Source organism: Canis lupus, chromosome 7, assembly GCF_003254725.2.
Source record: "Canis lupus dingo isolate Sandy chromosome 7, ASM325472v2, whole genome shotgun sequence".
NCBI classification, from domain to species: Eukaryota; Metazoa; Chordata; class Mammalia; order Carnivora; family Canidae; genus Canis; species Canis lupus.
The window spans coordinates 80,745,771-80,751,857 of record NC_064249.1 but is presented as its reverse complement, the minus strand read 5'-3'; positions in this window follow the sequence as shown (position 1 = coordinate 80,751,857).

Sequence of the window (6,087 nt, the reverse complement as noted above, 5' to 3'; positions counted from 1 at the left end):
CTCTCAGTGGAGCCTCTGCCTTGGGCTTAAGGCGTGACCCCGGAGTCCGGGTTCGAGCCCCGCGATCGGGCTCCCTGCATGGGGCCTGCTTCTCTCTCTCTCTCTCTCTCTCTCTCTCTCTCATACATAAATAAAATCTTAAACAAACAGAACTAAAAGGAACAACATGGAACTGAAAAGAGCGAAAGACAATGATGACCGGTTTCTTTGTTTTTGTTTTTAAAGACTTTATTTAGTTATTCCCAGAGAGGACACAATTGATGAGAGGCAAGAGACACAGGCAGAGGGAGAAGGCAGGCTCTGAGGGAGAGACCCGATGAGGGACTCCAGGATCACCCCCTGAGACAAAGGACAAGCTGCTCCCACCGCTGAACCACCCAGGTCGTCATGATGACCCTTTTCTAAGGACTCTTGTTCAATCACTGCTGATCCCCTCATGTTTGGCTCTCCATGTTTGAAGGAACTTTTGTCCTGTAGAGATATCTGATACTATACCTTAGAGAAAATTGGGGAGGAACCGAGTGAGTTGTAAACAAATTATAAAATCCTTATCCTTGGGGCAGCCCTGGTTGACTCAGCGGTTTAGCGCTGCCTCACTCCAGGCCGTCGATTCTGAGACCCTGCATGGAGCCTGCTTCTATCTTCCCTCGGCTGCTCCTGTCTCTCTCTGCTCTCTCTCTCTCTCTCTCTGTGTGTGCGTTTGTGTCTCTCATGAATAAATACATAAAATCTAAAGAAAAAAAAATCTTTAAAATCCTTATCTTTTCTCCCTACCTGTGACCCGTCATTGTTCAGAAACTCTCAGTGAGTTATCTTTTTTCTTTTCTTTCTTTTCTTTTCTTTTCTTTCCTTTTTTTTTTTTTTCTTTTCTCTCTTTCTCTCTCTTTTTCTAATGAGTTATCTTTCTTTATGGCAATTGCCAATCATCTGCGTGAGGTCTGTTCCGTGGGAATATGTTCTCATTGTGACCGGCCACTGTTGGAAGAATCCCTTGTATCACCAAGACCTGCCTTCCTTGAGTGCAATGGCAACTAGTTTTTCTTTTCTCTCTCTCTTCCTCCGCCCCCCCCCCCCCCCCCCCCCGCCCCGGTTTATTTTTCAGAGTGATCTCTACTCCCAACGTAGGGCTCGCACTCACCGGCCTGGAGGTCAAGAGTCTGTGCTCTGCTACTGACCGAGCGGGCCAGGGGCCCCTGGAATCGCATCCTAAGACTCGGATAGGATCAGACAGCCTGGAGACACTCAGATCCACTCTTCGGGAGCCACCCGAGCCCCTCGGAAACCGTGAGCCTGATACCTTCCTTCCAGAGGTCGCCGCGGCCTCACTGGGCGAGTCAGAGTGCCACCTCCTGGCGGATGAAACGAGAGTCAGCTGCTTAACCCCAGAGCGAGCCTCCCAGGTTGCCCCTACGAGGTGCTTGGAAATGCGGAGGTTCTTCTTCCCTCTTGCCTTGCGTTTTTTTTTTTTTTTTCTTTTTTGTTTCTTTTATTTAATTTACTTATGATAGTCACACAGAGAGAGAGGGCAGAGACACAGGCAGAGGGAGAAGCAAGGCTCCATGCACCGGGATCCTTGATATTGGAATTCGATCCCGGAATCTCCAGGATCGCGCACTGGGCCAAAGCAGGCGCCAAACGGCTGCGCCACCCAGGGATCCCCTCTTGCCTTGCTTTTGCAGGGCTGACGACGTGACCACGTCTGTCTACCTGGCGAGGCAGAAACAATTCCAGGTTGCTGAACCCTGGTTTTCCACACTGCGGACGACAGGAATAGTCACCCCCTCCCCCTCTTTCAACACTGACCCAGGAATTCCCTTACTCTGAGCCAAGGACAGGGTGGGGGTGGGGGTGGGGTCTTGTTGTTGTTGTTGTTGTTTGTTTTTGTTTGTTTTGCTTTTCTTCCCCCAGTTGTGGTAAAAGAAAAATAGACGTCACCTAAAATGGAATGTTGTAGTCGTTTCTTTCTTTCTTTTTTTTAATATTTTATTTATTTATTCACGAGAGACACAGAGACAGAGACACAGGCAGAGGGAGAAGCAGACTCTATGCAGGGAGCCTGACGTGGGACTCGATCCTGGGTCTCCAGGATCAGGCCCTGGGCTGAAGGCAGACGCTAAACCGCTGAGCCACCCGGGGATCCCTGGACGCTCCACCGCTGAGCCACCCAGGCGCTCCATACATACTTAAGTTATTGAGAGTTTGTTCCTTCATTTTTCATCATCTCTAGACCCAACGTGGGGCTCAAACTCACAACCCTGACTGCAATCAAAAGTTGAGTGCTCTTCTGACGGAGCTGCCGGCTGTCCTTGTGCCCTGGTGCCAGGTTGCCGGGCCTGCCCCCCCCCCCCCCCCCCCCCCCCCCCCCCCCGGGAGCTGCTGCCTTTATCAATGTTTTCATTCCAAGCTCAGAGTCACTTTTGTCTTGGAGTGGGCCCAACCCCCCCCACCCCTCCGTGCGGTGAGTTGTCCCTCTTGTCGGGCTTTTCAATGTTTGTCCATCTTCCTTACTTACACTCCTTTTAGTTAAGACAGAAGGTGGCTTGTGACAACAGCCGGGGACATACTTCGAATGAGACTGAGGATTTTCCCTTGGGAAGTGGGTGCGAGAGGGAGGACAGGTCGATGGGGAACCAGGAGACTGTTGCCCGTCGCTTTAGAGGAAAGAGTGTCCTGTTGGGCCCTCACCCAGGGTGGATGAGTCAGAACTGTCCCTGGCCAGGCCTCCCTTTTCCTTCGCCCATATCACTCCATGCCTGTGTTTGGCCTCTGGACCCATAAGACACCACGGTGGTCATGTGTTTAACTCCCCATCAGATTCACCAGTCCCCGCCATGCCAAGCCCTCCCAGACGCACCCCCACCCCTGGAAGGCATTAAGAGTGAGATGGCATCCTCCACATCCAGGATTGATTCCCAAAGGGTTTATTGGGGTTTCCTGGGTCAGGAACCAGGAGGGGTCGCTTTTTGGACCCCAAACAATGTGAGTTCTTCAGGACATCCTCTTTGCCCTTCTCTTTCCCCCTCCCCTCCCCTCCTCTCTCTCCTCTTCTCTTCTCTTTTCTCTTCTCTCCCCTCCCCCACGCTTGGGAGCCGCAGCCTGAGGGTGTTGGGGGAGGTGCAGAAAGCCATTCAATGGAGAGAAGTCCCAGGCTCGGACTTTAACAAACAGCCATGTGCATTTGAATGAAGATGATTGAATGAGGGCCATTGGAATGGATGGCCCTAACCTCCCTCTTCTGCCACCCTGCCACCCCCCTCCATCCCCACCACCCCAACCAACCCTGAGTCCTCTGGTGGATTTGGAAATGGAAGGCCGGGTGTGTGTGTGGTGTGTGTGGTGTGTGTGTTTACACGGACGCACCCGCGGAGGGTGGTGGGGCATGCTCACGTTGGCTCCTGCAAACTCCATTCATTCTGGGAATGTTCTGTTGTTTCTGCTGAGTTGCCAGTTGCTGCGATGAGCCAAGCTATACTCCTCCCGTTGCCGAGTTCTTAAAAAGGCCGAGTCTCCGGTTTTCTCGGTGAATGGACTGACCCACACCTTCCCATCCCGCCGGACCCCTTCTGCAAATACTTGCACTCAAAGGTTCTTTCACCTCGTCCAGAAACAAACAACAGCCACCCACACCCACCCCATTGCCACAGATACGCAACCCACACAAACAAAAACTCCAGCTGGCCTCCTTCTTGCCTCCATGTACTTTATTTTATTTTTATTTTTTTAAATATTTTTATTTATTTATGATAGTCATAGAGAGAGAGAGAGAGAGAGAGACAGAGAGAGAGAGAGAGAGAGAGAGAGAGGCAGAGACAGAGGCAGAGGGAGAAGCAGGCTCCATGCACAGGGAGGGAGCCCGACGTGGGATTCGATCCCGGGTCTCCAGGATCGCGCCCCGGGCCAAAGGCAGGCGCCAAACCGACCGCTGCGCCACCCAGGGCTCCCCTCCACGTACTTTAGAGAGTCACTGTCTTAGACGTGCCTTAGGCTCAAGGACTCGATGCGGTCTCCCTTTCTGTGGCACGGTCGGTCCCATCCATCCCCCGTTAGGCCAAAGTAGAATTGCATGACCACACTGCTCACGGGAGCTGGAGAAGATATGCTAAGGTGACCGACCGGAACCGACCGACCGACCGACCGGATGGGAGCACTGTCCATTCGAAAGGAAGGACCTACAGGCCGAGGCGTCTATAAACACGCTCCCTGGAAGTCTTTGGCTTTCGCGTGCCTCTGATGAAATCATTGCTCCGGAAACTCCAGCATCTATAGCCGGTCTTGTCCATGGTCTTCTGACCATGACTCGTCCTCCGTTCGCCTGACGTTCTGCCCATTGTCCGTCCACGGAGAAAATTAGACCCCGTCCCGTGAGAGCCGAATCCGACCCCTCCGCTCACCCCCCACGACAGAGAAGACTATGCCCAGGTCTGTGCCCGCCCATCTTCCCTTTCTCCTCCGCCAGGGCAGAAGAAAATGTGGCCCGCCCTCCCTTCTCCTGTCAAAAGTCCAATCTGACATAGGATTGGATACGAAGGAAACCAGAGTACTGTTTTGAACCATAGACACGTTGATTGATTGAAGATTTATGTAGGTAGTCCTGAGACGCACGCGCGCGCGCACGCACGCACGCACACGGACGGACGCACGCACGCACGCACACGGACGCACGCACGCACACGGAACGGACGCCGCACGCACGCACGCACGCACGCGGACGACGCACGCACGGATGCACACAGAGGCAGAGACACAGGCAGAAGGAGAAGGAGACTCCATCACATGCAGGGATCACGCCCTGGGCCAAAGGCAGGCGCTCAAAACCGCTGAGCCACCCCCGGCCATCCCTACCTTGAGACACTTTGATAGAGTAGCAGCAGCAGCAAAGAAACACACGCACAAACCGCCGCTCCCCCCCCACCCCCCCAGGTGAAAGAAGGTCCCGCTGACTCCCCTCCTTTTCCTCTGAGAAGAGAAGCACACCCTTCTTTCTCCTGCCCCTGGAAGGTGCCTTGGAGGAGAGCGCCAGGAGGGGAGTGAATGACATTCTTCTCTTCAAGGACAGGAAGTTGAGCGTGAGCAGGAGAATTCTGGAGAAACAGATTGTGTTATAAGAAAGAAAGAAAGAAAGAAAGAAAGAACGAAATAAAGAAAAGAAAAGAAAATCCTTATGTTCTTTGAGCCTCCCCTCCCCCCCAGAATTGAGTTCCTCTTCCACGACCTCTTCTCATTCAACCCATAGACAAGTATTTGGGGGGGGGGGGGTCAGGTCCCAGACGCTGAGAGGGTGGAGGTGAAGGTGGTGCGGGGGGGGGGGGGCACAACCGTCCTCTCCAGCGCCTTTGGTTCAGACCTCCTTCGTGACCGACCTCCCTCCCTCCCTCCCTCCCTCCTTCGTCTTATAAAATATATAAATAAAATCCTAAAGAAAAGAAAGAAAAAAAAAAAAAAAAAAAAGGAAGGGACACGAGAAAAAACGGTGCATCCGTTGCCGTCCTAAGAGTCCTCGCCTGGTTTCGGCTCTACGTTCCCTCCCTGACCTCGGAAACGTGCCTGAGTCGTCCCGGGAGCCCCGCGCGGCGAGCGCGACCCCCCTTTCCGGGCGGCAGCGGGCCCGGACGGACGGACGGACGGACGGACGGGTTTTCCAAGGCTCCCCCGCCCCGGGAGGACGGGGGTTCGCGCGGTGCGCGGCCGTGTGCTCCCGGGGCCCTCCGCCGTCCCCGGGCCGAGAGGCGAGATCCGAGGCGCCCTGACGGCCTCGCCGCCCGGATCTGTCCCGCTGTCGTTCGCGCCGGTTGTCGGGTGCCACCTGGCGGCCGCTTTTATAGAGCGTGTCCCCTCCGGAGGCTCGGCGGCGACAGGCAAGGAACAGCTTTGGTGTCGGTTTCCGGGCCGAGTTCCAGGAGGAGGGCGGCTCCGGCGCGAGCGTCCGGCTGTCGCCGGGGCCTCGGCGCGCGATGCGCTCGCCGGAGATTGGACCTCCGGAGCTGCGAGGGAGTGTCGCCGTCGCCGCTGTCGCCGCTGTCGCCCTCCGCCTCGCTCCCGGAGGAGGCCGTGCGGGCCGCCTGGGTGGGTCGACCAGCACCCGCCGGT